Source organism: Chlorocebus sabaeus, chromosome 2 (assembly GCF_047675955.1).
Source record: "Chlorocebus sabaeus isolate Y175 chromosome 2, mChlSab1.0.hap1, whole genome shotgun sequence".
Taxonomy (NCBI): Eukaryota; Metazoa; Chordata; class Mammalia; order Primates; family Cercopithecidae; genus Chlorocebus; species Chlorocebus sabaeus.
Window position 1 is genome coordinate 13,843,337 of NC_132905.1, and position 16,722 is coordinate 13,860,058.

General features: G+C 55.2%; 1 long non-coding RNA gene across 1 annotated transcript; it reads right to left on the reverse strand.

Annotated features, from left to right (window-relative positions):
• Nucleotides 1–3,081: 3,081 nt before the first annotated feature.
• On the reverse strand, nucleotides 3,082–15,010 carry LOC103244429 (uncharacterized). The gene is made up of 5 exons (XR_501580.3): nucleotides 14,134–15,010; nucleotides 8,981–9,078; nucleotides 6,045–6,134; nucleotides 4,261–4,346; nucleotides 3,082–3,599 (listed from the first exon to the last, which is right to left on the reverse strand). It is a non-coding gene; the product is annotated as an uncharacterized lncRNA (long non-coding RNA).
• Between the last annotated feature and the right edge of the window lie 1,712 nt (nucleotides 15,011–16,722).

The following is a 16,722-nucleotide window of genomic DNA, read 5'->3' on the forward strand; positions in this document are numbered from 1 at the left end:
AGCTCCTACTAGTGGCAGACCTCTCATCCAAGGTCACCAGAAGGAAGAGGCTTTGGCAAGGTCCAAATTGACCTGAAAATAGGACTCTTTCCGTTGACCTGACTTTCAAACAGCATTCTTTCCTCTGCGGGGTTCAAATTATCCACTTATGATCCATGCAGGATAGGGAAAGGGAACAGGAGTTGGCAGCTTCCCATGGGCCAGAAGAGGAGGAATAAGACCCAGATATTATGTATGGAGACCCAACCTTGTGACAGACACTGCACTGGGACCTCAGTTCCTAACCCGTAAAATCGAGCTTATGACACGTCCTTCCTCCAGGGTTGTAATGGGTTAATCCAGGGATTAGCAAACTTTACTGTAAATGTCCAGAGGGTTCATATGTTCAGCTTTCTGGGTGTTATGGTCTCTCTCACAACTACTGAACATTGCAGTTGTAGAGTAAAGGCAGCTGTGGACAATACGCAAATGAATGGGCATGCTGTGTGCCAATAAAACTTTATTTATAAAAACAGGCCGTGAACTGGATTTGGCCTGGAGGCTGTAGTTTGCTGAACCCTGAGTTAATGTATACAAAACAAAGCACCTGGTGCATAGCAGGTGCTTAATAACGTTTGAGGAATGAGTGAGTGAAATGATTGGGCCTCTTTAACTCTCGCTTTCTCCATCTGCTAGAAGAAATCATTACACTGAGTTATTTACTGAGTGTTTTCCAGGCCACACAGGGCTTCAGGAAGCCCAGCACAACCCTCACATCCTTCCTCCTCATAAAACGCTGAGATCAGGCTCTCAATGGTCCCATTTTACAGGAACAAAGGCTAAGGGCCCAAGGCCACGAGGCTGGAATGTGGCAAAGCTGGGATTGGAACCCAGGTCTCCAGGACCAGGCCTTGGGCTCTCTGAACTGCCTGACGTTCCAAGGCTATCCCTAGAGTGTGGAGCCAAGACTGGCATGCTGCCCTGGCTGCAGGGTCTGGCTTCAGAGTCCCAGCTCAACCCCAGATGTCAATCCCCTCATTGGCCCCAACTCCAGCCCCCAAGCCAGGGGTGTGTGCCTGCATCCCCTCCTGGGTAGTGAGTCAGATACACAAGGAAGAGAGAAAGAGAGACGAAGACAGGGACCGAGAAATACAAGGACACAGAAAGAGGCAGAAACAGAGAGACACAGAGAGAGATGGAACTCAAGAGGGACTAACTCATCTCCCATGCCTCCCTCCCTCCTGGGGGCCTTGGAACCTCCTTGCCAGCACCCCTGACCCGTTCCCACCATCACCATTGACTCCTTCCAGGAAAAGATTGATCCACTGTCCCCCACCCCACATGATCCTGGGCTGGAATCCCAGCCCAGGTGCCGACCTCTGTGTGACATCAGACAGGCGACTCTCCCTCTCTGGGCTCAGTCTCTCCATCTGTGAAATGAGAACGCCAACCAGGGCAGTTTTATTGGCTGCTTGATGAGAGGGGACCTGGGTCTGACACCAACAAGCACCCGAGAGCCCTGGGCTTGGGGAGGGAGGTGAGCTCAGGGCTCCTCTCCCCAGACAGATCGCTATTCATTTATTGGTTCTTTTAACAAACATTTGTTGAGCACTGACTGTGTGCCAGGCATTGCACTAGGTGCATAAGGTAGACAAAAGTTCCTGTCCTGATGGAGCCAGTGTTCTACTGGGGAGATAGGCAAGAAACCAACAAGCAAATTCATACGGAATGTGCCAGGTGGAGAGAAGGCAACCAGTGGGGTAGTGGGGGTCGATAAATCCAGGCAAGTTGAGGGGAGGAAGTAAGGGTGTAGGGTGTACGGTGGCCAGTGCAGGGAAGCTCCTTCAAACTCTTGTCGTTTCTCCAGAGGCCATGACAGTTTTTATATTTAAACCAGCTGCTGATGGTGGGGGAACTCATTATCGAGGATTTCTGAGTTTCCAGCTCCGTGCAGGGCACTCTCATCAATTTCATCACATTGAATCTCCTCTGAAACCCCAGAAGACAGGTGCTCGTTTTCATTTTTATTTATTATTAGTATTGTTATTTTTAGAGATGGGGCCTCATTCTATCACCCAGGCTAATGTGCAGGGGCGTAATCATAGCTCACTGCAGCCTCAAACTCCTGGGCTCAAGCAATCCTCCCGCTTCAGCCTCCAGAACAGCTGGGACTACAGGCGCACACCACCATGCCCAGCTAACTTTTTAAAATTTTGTAGAGACGGGGGTCTCACTATGTTGCCCAGGCTGATCTCAAACTCTTGGTCTTAAGCAATTCTCTCGTCTCGGCTTCCCAAAGCGCTGGGATGACAGGCGTGAGTCACCACACATGGCCAAAGACAGGTACTCTTATTGTCCCCATTTCCCAGATGAAGAAACTGAGACCCAGAGAGATGAAGTGACTTGCCCAAGGTCACAGTGCTGGAAAGGGGCAGAGCCAGGATTCAAATGGGGCCAAACAGGGATATAATCCAAGGTGAGATGGGCTGATACCATGCCTGGAAGACACCAGGGCAGGGGCTTGAAGGGAAGACAATCAAGCAGGGAACAGGGCTTATGCCAGAGCCCTCAGCAGCCAATAGGTTAAGGGCCTGGGAATCTGGGTTCCTGGCCCCAGATAGGGTGACAGCCACACCCAGGCTCAGCCTCTGGCCCGCGCCGCCTGCTGGGAACACACAGTCCTCAGGACTAAGAGGCTCAAAATAGAAAGCGCAGGACCTGGGCTAAAGCCTGGAATGCCCCAGGCAGGCAGACCATGACTCCTGGAAGGGCCCAAGGCCGCAGGGCTGGGGCTGGCGGGGCGAGAGTCACTGGTATCCACTTGTTAGAGCCTGCGTCTCATCTTTGTTATTCTCCTGATGCAGTTTCCAAGACGCCAGCTCCAGGATGTGACCAACCCGGGCTCCTCTCCTGGCCTAATTTCAAACCAGCTGTGTGGCCTTGGGCTGGTCACCTACCCCAGAGGACCTCAGTGTCCTTATCTGCCATCGGCTCATAGAGTTGTTCATTCAGGCAGTCAGCCGATGTGTGTCGAGCACTTACCATCTGCCACACACTGTGATGGCACCGGGGCACACAGAGAACACAGCAGACTGCCCTCATATACCAGGTAGAAAGACCCTACCGTGCTCAGAAGGAAGTGGGGGGCGGTTAGGAAACGCTTCCCAGGTGGGCACCCGAAGGAAGTGCGGGAGGGAGCCCTGTGGAAGCCTGGGAGAAGTGTTCCAGGTAGAGGGAACAGCCAGTGCAAAGGGCCCGGGGCAGTGTGGGCCTCAGGCTGTTTCAGGAGCAAGGAGGAAGCCAGGGTGGCTGGAGGGTAAGTGAGGAGGAAGGCTGGGAGAGGAGACAGAGGGAGGTCAGAGAGGAGGCCCCGAGAGCCAAAGAAGGAATCCGAGGGTTTATTCTCCAAGCAACGGGATCCCTTAGAGAGGACTTTGCCGGGGACTGATGTGGGCTAGCCCGCAGTTTGAATAGCTCCCTCTCGCTGAATATGGAGGGGGGATTTCTGGAGGACCAGGGAAGAGACTTCTGTGCCAGCAGAGATGAGCAGCAATGGTGGCAGTGGAGGCAGAAGGAAGGGCTTGGGTCGGAGGTCTGTTTGCAGGAGGTGCTGTGAGGACCTGCCGAGGGAGAGAAGGGAAGAGGGCACAGGTGAGGATTGAACAGAGGCCCCGTCCACCCTCCAGGCCTCAAGGAGCCCCACAGGAAGTGGGTGGTCAGGTGGCCCAGCTGGGAAGGCTGACTGGTTTGTCCAGCCTGAAGCCCACGACCCTCTCCCCACCCTTTGCCCGTGGCAGCCCAGGGCTAGAAATGTACCTGGAATGTCAGCCACGAAGCCTGACCAGACAGTGCCCATGGGACCTGCCGGGGGCCAGGTGAGCACCCTGGCCACAGCCCTGCCTACATGGGGAATCTCTCGGACCCACTGACCAGGGTAAGTGGTAATTACAGGCCCTGGAGCAGAGAGGGTGGTGACCTCCAGCCAAGACACGCAGGGACTGCGATTCGCACGCAGGACCCCTAACCAGGCACGCCCTCTTTGTTGTTGAACAGGCAACAAACTGCTCCAGAGACCAGGGTGTGTCAGCAGAAAGAGCACTGGGCTGTGAGTCTGAGACCCCCAGGGCCTCCTCCGAGCCTCAGCCCCTTCATCTGCCAAAGAAATATTTATCCATGCATGCATGCTCTGGTTCCTGAGTGTTCACTGGGCACTTGCCCTGGACAGGCGCTGTGCTGGGGGCTGGGTGTACAGCAGTGAACAAAACACACAAAAATCCCCACCTGGGCGATGGTGACATTCCACTGGAAAGAGACAGACAAGAAACAGGATCAACCAGCAGGTTAATTTCTAGGATACGTGCTAAGTCCTAGGAAGAAATAAAAACAGCATGAGGCCATAGGAATGAGGGGCTGGTCAGAGAAAGCGTCCCCAGGGGTGACTTTGGAACAGAGGCCTGACCCTACACAAGGGTCCACCATGGGCAGAGCTGGCAGGAATGTCCTCTGTTCCAGAGGGAAGAGTGGGTGCAAAGTCCCTGAGGCAGCAGCAGGATAATTGGCGAGTTTATGGCACAGAGATGAGGCCACCGTGGCTGTGGATGAGCAGCGAAGAGAGAGGCAGTGAGGTTAGGCGGGGCTGGGGCGTAGATCCTGCAGGCCCTGTGAGCTTCTGCTCCGAGTGAGTTGGGAGCCATGGAGGGTTCTGAGCAGAAAAGGGATAGGATCTAACCTGAGCTCTTACAGAATTCCTCTGGCTTAGGAAGTCGAGAGAGGAGGCAGGGAGACTAATGAGGAGACCACTGCAAACATCCATCCCAGCTGGACCAGGGCAGGGCAGGGCAGGGTAGTGAGGTGGACTCTTGGACATGTGGATGAGTTTGCTGATGGGCTGCCCATGGGAACAAGAGAGAGAATCCCGGTTGGGGGCCTGGGCAGCCAGGTGGCTGGGATTGCCATCGCTCTAGCAGGGAAACTGCAGGTTTGTGGTGGGGGTAGACAGAGCTCCCTTTGAGCATGAGGCCCCACCCAGGGTAAAAGAAGGACACCCAGTTCCCCACACCCCAGCCTTGAGCACAGATCAGTGAAGGGATTCTGTGGACAGGTGGCCCTAGAAGCTGTGATCTGCGGGGACGAGGTGCCTGCTGTCTACCTGGTGAAAGTCCTACCGATGCAGCTCTTCCGGCCACCCAGTCTCAGCCCCCAGGGAGCAAACTTGGCACCTGTTCTTTGCCCTACCCTGAACATCCGCTGGGCTCCCTGGGTTGGTCCCAATGTGCATTTGGAATCTCAGGGGTGATGGGTGGGGAAGGTGGAACAACGCTGTACCTCTTTCCCACTCACCCCCGTCCCCCGTCAGTCAAACAGGGCTGAGGACTCGCGACTGGTTCTTCCTCTGCGCCCTTGTCCCCATATCACCCCAAAAACTCTCACAGCGTGACTTGTGGGCTCTGCAGCCAGGAACGTGCTCTGGTCCTGTCATCTCACACTGCCCCATCCCCCTCATAGTCACTTGGTTTTCTGCACGTAAGTTCCCTTTTCATAGACAGAGGAACTGAGGTTCCGAGAGGTGGGGCAGGCTCCCAAGTTCACACTCAGGTTAAGTGGCAGGGCTGGGATTCACACTCAGGTCCACCTGATTCCAAAGCTCTCAAGCCCTGAGCATTATAGCTGCTGGCTGAGGTCGGCTCCCAGAAGCTAAGCCAAGACAAGGGTTTGGGTGCAAGCGGGATATTTGGGAGGTGATTCTAGAAACACTAGGAGGGAGTGAGGAAGCGACACAAGGAAGGTGGATGAGCAGGTCTCCTCATTGGGCAACAGGAACCCAACCCCCAGGGACCTCTGGGAGAACTCACAGAAAGTACCTTCCCACTGTCCCCTGAACCAGAAGCAAGGAAGCTGGGTGGGGGCACAACCAGACCCCACCTCTACTGGCAAGGGTCTCTCACTTATTTCCCACACTCTTGCCCAAGCCCTTGGGCAAGAGATTCCGAATAGCAGCTGCGAGGGCGACCTCCCAGGTGGGCACCAACAGCTTCTGAGCCCCCAACTTCCAGAACAGCACTCACCCCAGGGAACAGGGTGATGTTCAGTGGGATGTAGCTGAGCTGCGTGGCGTTGGCAAGTAGCTTCATCTCTCAGAGCCTCAGTTTCCTACTCTGAAGAAAGGAATCATTAAAAAAAAACAAAACTGTTTCACAAGGGTTGGTGGGGATTCGATGGGACATGAGGTAAAGGTCTGAGAATCACATGTGGCACATAGGAGGTGCTTTTTATGTATTTGTGGTTAAATGAGAGCACGCCTGGCGCGTAGAAGCCACTCCACTATAATAGCTATTCTCATTATTATTCTCATTATTATTATTATAGTTTTGTTGTTGTTTAGGACCTCTCCATGACCGCCGAAGCCTAGGCCTGCTCTGTGGGGACAAGATGGTGGCTGGACAGCCTCCCCAGTTTCCTGGGTCCCACAGCCTCTTGCTTAAGGCTGCCTGAACTTTGGGGAAACAGAGGAGGAGGAGAAGGAGGAGGAAGGGGCGGAGGCCTAGGCCAGGCCTGCTAGCGGTAACCGCGGGCAGTGACCCCGCCTGAGAGGGCCCCATTCACCCGTCCACCCATCGCCAGAGCCGCCTGCCCATTCCACACAGGGGACACTTGGTCTTTCACAACACAGGAAGGGGGAGGCCTGGGTGGCGGTGGGTGACGCCGGGACCCCGTGTCCACCCGGCTGCAGACAGGATGGGCAAGGGAGGCCCCGCCAGGCTTCCTGTGTGCCGAGTACACTGGGCAGAAAGGAGAAGTGGGGTCCAAGGTCACTGGGAGCTCTGGGCAGCACCTTCCCCTCCCCGGCCCAACTGTTCCGCTTGATCTCCCTGACTCAGGGGCCCAGGGTTCAAACCCCACCAGCTCAGCCATGTACCAGCAGCATGACTGTGGAACACGCAGCTCTCAAGGCCTCTGTGTCAGTCACTGCCAGGGTGTGGGGAAGCCCTTTGGGGGCTTGTCATCATCATCCCCATTTCACAGATAAGGAAACCAAGGCCATGGGGTATTTTCTCTTTTTCTCCTTTTTTTTTTTTTTTAGGAGAGATGGGGGGTCTTGCCCTGTTGCCCAGGCTGGAGTGGAGTGACACAATCATAGCCCACTTCAGCCTCAATCTCCTGGGCTGAAGCAATTTTCCTACCTCAGCCTCTCAAGTAACTGGGACTAGAGGCGTGCACCACTACACTCAGGTAATTTTTTTTTTTTTTTTTTTTTTTTCTAGAGATGGGTTCTCACTCTGTTGCCCAGGCTGGTCTGGAACTCCTGGCCTCAAGCGATCCTCCCACCTCGGCCCACCACCATATGATATTTTCAAACAGCATTTGTTATACTTGAAGATTTAGAGGCACAACAGGGGAGCGCAGACCTGAGGACCTACTGGGTGCTGCAGACACACAGATGAGGCCAGCGTGGCCCCTATCCTCCATCCTGGGTCCACAGCAGGCATTACTAATCAATGATGAGTCTCCTTCCTAGTATCGTAGACGCAGCCTCAGAGCCCTGCTCAATACAGCTCTCCAGCCACAGTCTCCATCAGAGCACCCAAGGCCTGAGTCAGTGGGGAAGGTAGATCTGCCTGCTCCATCCAGCAACAAACTGGACCAGAGGAAAAATCTGCCCAAGAGCGAGGCTGCCCTCTGGCAAGCTACCTTGGGGTACTTCCCTCGAACTTATCTCCCCCAACTGGCTGGGAGTCTCAGGCTCACTTCCTTGGAGGCAAACTTGATCTGGAAAAAGCAGCTCAGAGGAAGCATCTGCCGGCTCCCAGGCAGCCAGCAGGGCTGGAGTTGGGGGTGCGGTGCTGGAGCAGCGGCAGAGTTAGGAGATCAGCAGGGCCCAGGCAGAGCTGGGGCAGGAGGTGCTGGGAAACAGCGACAGAGGAACTGAAGCTGGGTCTGTCCCTGGAGAGGAAGGGTCCAGGGCAGGGCAGGGAACCAGCTGGGACCCGGAGAGGCCAGATCACCAGCAGGTTGTGGGCCCCACCAGCAGTGCCAGGGAAAGTCCAGTGACCCAGAGTGCCCAGGGTGGGGGGGTGGGGATTGTGTAAAAGGAAAAATGAAACGGAATGCAGAGCCCTGGGCCTCCCGCCAGGCCTGGCCATCTCTCCCCACATTTGCTGGCATCACCCCCGTCCAAGTTGCCATCCTCGCTCGCCTGGACATCTGCGGCCATCTCCGGCCGGGTGTCCCTGCTTCACACAGCCAGAGGGATCTGAAATGGGATCCTGCCCGAGTCTCTCCCCTGCTTTGACCCTCCAGTGACTGCCCATCCCATTGGAGATGTGATCCAGAGCTCACCCCTGGCCCCGAGCCCTGGATGTATGGCCCCAGCCTGGTCTCCACCACCCTCTCCTGCTTCTCTCCCCAAAACTCATACCCCGCCAGCAACACTAGTTCCTTCCTGTCCCTTAAATCTATCAACCTCATTCCCCACTCTGGGCCTATGCCCTTGCTGTGCTGCCTGTGACACCTTCCCCCATATTTTCTTTTGGTGGCTGCATCTCAGTGAGGTCTCAGTAAATGCCCTCCCTCCAGAATCCCCAACCCCGAGCTACCCCAGACTCTTCCCCTGTCACCCTCCACTCCACGCCTCTGGCATGTGTTTGTAGTACGTATCCATGTCTGGAAATGTCTGCTTCTTTGTTTGTCTTTCTCACCAGAACATCAGCTCCACAAGGGTAAGGACAATGTCCACCCTGGTCACTGCTGTATCCCCAGTGCCTGGCAAAGTACTGGACACACAGTAGGTGTTCAGTAAATATTTGTTGAAAGAGACTGAGAGGAAGTTGCTTAAATCAGCTAGAAGATTCTCACTGAGACCTTCTGAGTTCCCACGTGCCACCCCTCCCTGGGGATGACAGGCCGTTCCCCACCATATGTCAGTCCCTGAGTGGTGCACGGTGTTGGAGAGAATTCTGGTTTCAGTAGGAAAGATGATCAATTAGTAATGTCTGCCACAAACCAGGAAATGTAGGGCAGCTCCGAAGAGATGTGGGCTCCAAAGGTGATGGGGGCATTTTTGTCTTGTTTGTTCATTGCTCCATAGTACCAGGACAATGCCTGAAATATAATAGGTGCTCAATAAATATTTGTGGAATGTCATATACACGGGTTCCTTATCTAATTGGCTACTCCTTTCAAGGAGAAAAACACCCTTAGCTTATTCAACCAACAACTGCTGGCTAGCCATTCAGTGAGGACCCACTGTGTGCTAATCTGAGAACATTCCGCAAGAGAGACTGATCCTCCATTTACAGAACAGGAAGCCAAGGTCTTCATGGGACTTGATGGAGGTCACCAGCTGGGTTCAGCTGACCCCAGAGTTCTCTAAGAACCCAGACTCGAGGCCTGGGGTGGGAGGGTGAGGCCTCCCCAGACTCCTGCTCCCCACCCCTGGGCATCCCCAGCCCCCTCCCTAGAGCACAGAGGGGTAAGGACAGGCGGCTGCTGCTTCCCTTTTGGGGCATGTCACAGGGCTGTGGTTAAACGGAAGCAGGGCCCCTGCCCATCCCGAACACAGGCCCCCGAGGGCCCCACCCTCCCCATTCCCTGCCCAGACTCTTTCCAGCTGACCATGGGCATCAGTTCCCTGTTCCTCTTTTCTCTGGGCAGAAGGAAGCGGGTGGGGCCATGGGAACATATCACAGACTCAGTTTCCCCATCTGACAAATGGGTTCAACCCCTGGCACCTGCAGGGGTTGGTCTGTGGGTGGAGGTTCAATGAGATAAATCATGAAAGACAAAGAGACAGTGATTGTTATACCCAAACCAGGAAGGCAGAGATGAGCAGAAGTGCCAGGTGACCCTGTCTCCTATCCCACTGACGATCAAATCCAGATGCCCACCCCTGGCCCCAGGCCCTGGAGCATTCAGGAAGAAGCTGGTGCTGCTGACTCAGACCCTCCCAAGAACCCCTCTGCCTTTGGCATAGAGACTGGGCTGCTCTCACTGGGAGTCTGTCCAGCCCCTACCTCGCCTTCCTCTCCACACCTGCCCCTCACTGCAAAGCTTCCGCCACGTGGAACTGTGAGCCTGTTAGCCCCTCCGACTCTGCTCCATTTCACAGCAGGTCCCTTGCACGTGCTGTGTCCACTTGCTGGAATATTCGTTCCTCCCTTTCTCATGTACTTGGCCTCTGCTCACCCTTCAGTTCCCAGCTCAGCTTCTAGGAAGTTTTCCCGAACACCCTAACCACACCAACCTCCTTCCCCCTTTACTGACCCGCAAATCACCTTGTACTTGTCGCAGTCACAAATTGACATTTTGAAGGGTGTTCATGTCCCCCACCGGCCTAGGAGCTTCTTGTAGGCAGGGATCATTGTCACCCCCAGCTCAGTGGGTGCTTCATAATATGTGTAGAATGGATGAATGAATGATGAAGAATGAACGAAGGGGACAGGGAAGTCACGTCCCCCAGACAGCCTCGCCAGACACCTCCTGCTCCAGCCTTTGGGTCCTGCCCTGCCCAGACCCCCTCCTCCAGGCTGGCTGTTTCTGCCACGCCATTTCTGGTCCTCAAAATGCCCCCTCCCTCATCTCTCCTTCACTTTCCCGGATGGAGACCAAAGGAATGGACCTTGATCATGGGCTTTCAAACTGGGTTCCACTGAGCCTGGTGGTATTCTAAGGACTGGCCCTCGGGTCACCTGGAGAAGTGGTAGAGGTGGGGGGCCCCCACTCCTTATACCTACCAGGACAGCACCCCCTTGATCTTTTTTGTATTCAGGGCAGCCACCGCGCAGGCGCTTTAACCAACGAGAATTCAGCTGCACATAGTCAGCAAAAAGAACAAATACGGCTTTGGAGAGAGAAGAGCCAATCGCCAGGTGGCTGTGTCCGGGGCGGGGGAGATGTGGGCTGGTGGATCCCCCCAGGCCGAGTCTGCTGGGTGCGATTCCAGCTTTAACGCAGCCTTGTTGCTACAATGTGGTCCCTGAACGCAGGCCACAGGGTGGCCCCATGAGACCCAGCTGAAGCGGCCGTGAGATTAGGCAGGCGGAATCTATGGAGAGACCATACATCCGCCTCGGTTAGAGGGGCCACGTCCTTCCTGTGGAATCCCCAAGGGGAAGTTGGCTGTGGTGGATTTCCACCTTGCCAGACAGCTCGGGTGCTTGTGCCTGAGTGAGGCAGGCCAGCGCTCGGGGTCCTCTGTTTGAACAATAGGTACCACAGCTCAGGAAAAGAGAAAACAAAAACAACAACCATCAGACAAGATGTCCCCAGAGGGAACATTGAGCACGGACCAAAAGTTCCTAAATTCCATTCGTCTCAACTGTCCCCTTCCAGACTCCTGGAGGTTCTGTGATATGGGAATGAAGGTTCCAGGCTCCAGTGCCCATCGCTCTGGGCACGGTGGAGGCTCAGAGCTGCTCTCCCCACCACTGGGACACCCATCATCATCCAGGCAGTGATCCTGGAAGGGGAAAGGTGGTGACCTCAGCCTGGGGGTCACCTTGGGACCCAGACACCGTCCCACGGACTGCATCTGTGGGAGGACCCACGGAGCCCGGCGCCAGCCGCTGCACGCCAGCCGCTGCGTTCTGGGCACTGCCCTGTGCTGGCCCCGTGCTGAATAAGACACAGTCCCGCTTGTCGAAGCTGATCTTCGGCAGGTGTAGTAGGGGTGGGCAGGGCTTCTTTCAGGGATGGTCTGGGAGGCCTCTCTGAGGCACACAGGTCCGAGTGAGGGGATGGGGCCGATCATGGAAAGATCCAGAAAAACAACACCCAGGAGATGTGGGGCAAAGCTCCATGTGTTCTAGCAGGAGGAGGGAGGTCACTGTGGCCAGGGGAGTGGGGAGGGGAGGTAGGGAGGGGGAAGGCCATTCAGGGCTGTCCTTGGGGCCGGAGCAGGGACTGTCTTTCTCTCTGAGGGAGGTAGGAGCAGGGTTTGGAGTGAGGCAATGGTGTGACCTGACTTGGGTTCCAACAGGAGCCCTCTGGCTGAGTGTGGAGGGCTGTGTGGGGTGGGTGGGGAGGCCAGGGCGGAGATTCTGCCCAGGCGGGTGAGCAATGACCAGACAGAGGAGGGAAGACTTGTCGAGTTCTGGTTAAGTCCACAGGCAGAGCCAATGGAATTTGCTGATTGAATGCGGAGGTTAGAGGGGAGAAGAACAACCCTAAGGTCTGACGCCTGGCCCTGGGTGGGTGGCAGTGCTGTCTTCTGAGCTGGGAAAGACACCCATGTCTGCCAGCGGGGTGTGCCACTGGAACACCCATGGACAGACTGACAGAGCCTGTGTAAAGGCACGAGGGACCCCGCACACCTGAGCTCATGGAGCAAGGACCAGATGAAGGCAGAAGAGGGGCCATTTTCGAGGCCCAAGGAGGAACGGGAGGGGAGGTAGGAGGAGAACCAGCGAGACCAGCGAGCTGCCATCAAAAGGCTGGGGAAGACCGTGCTCAAGGAGGGGGCAGTTACCCAGAGGGCAGAGACTGCCAAGAGGACCAGCCAGAGAAGGCCGAGCAAACCCAGATCCACTGTGTCACTTAGGAGGCTGTCAGTGAAACTCCAGCTGGTGGCCATCCCAGCCGTGCCCCCATCATCTTCGGAGCCCACATCTCTTTGGAGCAGCCAGACAGGCTGAACCCTAATTGGCATGAGTCAGCCACAGGAATTCCTTTCTGGCTCAAATGTGGACATGTGAGCCCATCATTCCATGAGATACCAGGGGACATCCACTGGGACATCTAAGAAAAATTGTTGGCCGGGTGTGGTGGCTCACGCCTGTAATCCTAGCACTTTTGGGAGGCTGAGGTGGGCATATCACCTGAAGTCAGGAGTTTGAGACCAGCCTGGTCAACATGGTGAAACCCCATCTCTGCTAAAAATACAAAAAAAGTAACTGGGCGTGGTGGGGCGTGCCTGTAATCCCAGCTACATGGGAGGCTGAGGCAGGAGAATCGCTTGAACCCAGGAGGTGGAGGTTGCAGTGAGCCGAGATCGTGCCATTGCACTACAGCTTGAGTGACAGAGCGATACTGTATCTCAAAAAAAAAAAAAAAAAAAAAATTGAGATCCTGAAGGAGAAAGTCCCCTTTTCTGTCCATCCCTTCCTGGTTAGGATGTGATCATGTGGGACGTGATGTCTTGAGCCACAGCAGGCACTGGGGCCCATGAAGAAAGAGAAGTGAAGAGATGCCTGCTTACAGCCCTGGGAGCCCGCCCTGGAATGCTGGAACGGCCCCATGTTAGACTCCATGTTATAAGATTTAATTAATATTTTTACTGTTGCAGTCATAGAAGATGGCCTAATTGGGGCAAGAGGAAAAATAGGAATGAACCCAAGACAGGGGAGAAAATAGAGAGAGGAGGAATGAGGGCTGAAGGGGGTCAGAAACACCCAGTCACGGGGTTCAGATGCACAGCAGGCTCCCTAAGTGTGAGTTGCTGTTTCTGCAAACAGGAGGTGTTCCCTGAGCACCTACTCTCTACCAGGCACATTTCCAAGTCCTAGGTGTCCATCAAGTCCTTTAATTCTGCCAGCAGTGCCAGGGAGGCTTCATCTGCTCCCCACATCTCTGCTTCCCTCACCCCATATTCAGATTCTGAAAACCCAAAAGGGCTCCCTCTAATTCATCTTGCCCCCGGAGAGCATTGACTCTCCCTGGTGTCCTGCTGAGCCCCACTGAATCCGGTCTACTTTAACTTTCCTGCCTCTGGGAACAGGGTACCCACCCTCTGAGGGCCCCACTTTCCAAAGCTCTTTGTCCTGGCACAGCAGGTGCTAAGTACCTCCCTGGACCTCCGTTTCCGCATCTGTAAAAAGCCACTAATCCTAGTTGCACCTCCTAGGCTGGTTGTGAGGACCCAGGAAGGGCCCTTGGCCCAGTGCCTGGCCTGTAGTAGGACTCGGTAAGCGTGAAATCCGATTATTGCCCACTACATTTATCGTTATACACAGGGCTGGCCCTGCCTCCTGCTGGAGCCGTGGGTCTGTCCAGGTTGAGGAGCTGAAGTGCTTGGAGTGTCCCCAGGTCCCAAACAGGTTGCAGGAGTAGGAGGCGGGAGCATGAAGTCTCCTGGGCCCCGCCCGCCACCTCGCCCTGCCGCCCCTGCTCAGCAGCCACCCCGCCCTGCCACCTCGGTCTCTGAGGACCCATTGTTCTTACCTGGCTCAGCTCCAGGGTCCTGGCCTTGCCACTTCCCTCTAGGAACCCCCGCCACCCCCGGGGCTTGGGCCTCCCCACAGGGTCCTAAATTGGGTGCCAGATGTGGCAGCTGTCCAGCAATGGGAACAGGAGCTGGAACCCCAGCTCTGCCACGTCCCGGCTGTGTGATCTTGGGCGCTTCCCCTCTCTGAGTCTCAGCTTCCTCGTTGGTTAAATGGGGTGACAGGACCTCACAGGGCCGTCATGAGGGTTTTGTGAGCTCAAGGTGGCAGAGTGCCCAGCGTGTAGTAGGGTGCAGGAACATTCATCCTAATTCATCTGCTCCTCACGGGCCTAGAGGAAGAGCCAGGAATAGCAGAGGCAGTGGCCAGAGGGGGTAGAGCACTGGAAAGGGAGTCTAAGGCCAGGGTCCTGGCTCCGACCCTGCTGTGTGACCTTGGGCAGGCTGTGGGTATCTCTGGGCCCCAGAATGAGGGAAAGAAGTAGCTGGGATCCTCCTTCCTCCCCAGGAAGCAAAGCAGAGGGGCGGTGCCAAGTTTTCTTTTCATTTTTTTTTTATTTTCAGCACAAAGAGCTCAAATGGAAAGCAGCTGCGGAGACAGAGAATCCGATTGTGAAGGCACCCGAGACCCGAGACTCCAGGCAGGCGGAAGAGGCAGTGTCTTGGGTGCTGGGCTGGGTAACAGAGACCAGGGTATTGACCAGAAACTCCAACAAGCAGGGGATAGCTTGGGGCGTGGGGGGCGGTCTCCCACCCCTCCTTCAGGGTGCTGGCCTAGGAGACAGGAACCCCGCCTCGAGCATCTCCTGCTCAACCTCAGTTTCTGTGTCCAGACGTGGGCAGGCCGTTCTGACTCTCAGAGCCTTGGTTTCCATCTGCAAAATGTGTCCAGTAGCGGCATCTTCCTTCTAGGGAGGGCTTGGTGTGTGGTTAAGGTCTCAGGACAGGCTCCTCAGTCAAACAGGCTTGGCTTTGATCCTGGCTCTTCCTCTCACTGATTGTGTGACCTGGAGTAAACCACCTCACCTCCCTGTGCCTTGATTTTCCCATCTGTGAAATGGAAACAATAATAGAACTAACCTGCTGGGGAGAGGAACTGAGAAGACTCAGCCTGGCGCCTGGAGCAGAGTAAAGACTACTGATTATTGTTGTCTTTCTTTCTGGAGACAGAGTCTCACTCTGTTGCCCAGCCTGGAGTGCAGTGGCACGATCTCACCTCACTACAACCTCCACCTCCTGGGTTCAATCATTGATCCTCCAGCCTCAGCCTCCCGAGAAGCTGGGACTACAGGCTCGCACTACCATGCCCAGCTAATTTTTTGTATTTTTAGTAGAGACGGGGTTTTATCATGTTGGCCAGACTGGTCTTGAACTCCTGGCCTCAAGTGATCTGCCTGCCTTGGCCTCCCGAAGTGCTGGGATTCCAGGTGTGAGCCACCGCATCCGGGTATCTTTCTTATTATCCCAGGAGCTCCACCTGCTAAGGCCCCGTCCTCAGAAAGCCTCCCTTCCCCTGAGTGCTGGTTCATCTCGACGATTTCTTCACATAGTTTCTTGAGCAGCAACTATGCTGGTCTTGGCAAAGCCAAGGTTCTATCTAGGAGAAGAAAGACACTAAATGAAGGATCCGTGTGTGAAGGGCTTGCTGAGTAGCAGGGGCTCAGTGGCACTGTTCACCAGCATCTACCCCCTCAGCTGCTCTGTGCTGGACTCTTTCTGGGCTCTGGGGACACAGCCCTCAAGGGAGTCCCAATCAGAGGGTCTGGGTGGGGGTGAGAAGCTGGTATGTGGATGAGGCAGTTTCTCACACTGTGGCAAGGTCTGTGATGGGGCAAGTCCAGGTGACCTCGGGAGCCAGAGGAGGTCAGGATGGGCTTCCTGGAGGAAGTGGTTAGAAATGAAAATAACATCTATTCAGCATTATTATTATGATGTGCCAGGCACTGTTCTCTCCTCAACACCCTGCTCCAGAAGGTTTTCTTCTCACACACCCATTCTACATGTAGTCTGGGATCAAAGAGGCCCAGTAGGGTGCCAGAGGTCACGCAGCCAAGAAATGGCAGAGCTGATACGAAACCCTACCATGGGACACCGCCCCCGCCCCCCACCACCCCCGACAGCGCCCTCCAAGCTCCAGGCCTTTGCTCCGGCTCTTCCTTCTGCCCAGACATTCCAGACTCTGCACCGTCTCATTCCCACTCTGTTGGAGGAATGAAGACAACAGCCCTTGGAGGCTGCAGAGTGTCTTCAAGCCTCAGTTTGCCCATCTATGAAATTGGGATAACATGGGGCTTTTCTCTCGGGCTGCAGAAAGGGTCGAGAAAAGGCTTATTATTCACCTAGGGCCTAGACCGTGGGAACCAGTCGCGAAGGACAGCTGTTATTATTGCTAATGTTGTTCCTATCACAGTGACAGCGCGTCCCGTCAGGCCTGCACACCCCTATACCTCAGTTTTTCCTGTAGTGAAACCTGCCTGCCAAGGCCTCAGTGAGGGTTAATGATAATCTTTAGGGAAAAGAAAATACACCCACCAAGCCACCTGTGTGGCTGCAGCCCACGGGGGTAACCTGATGCCCCTCGCCTGCCC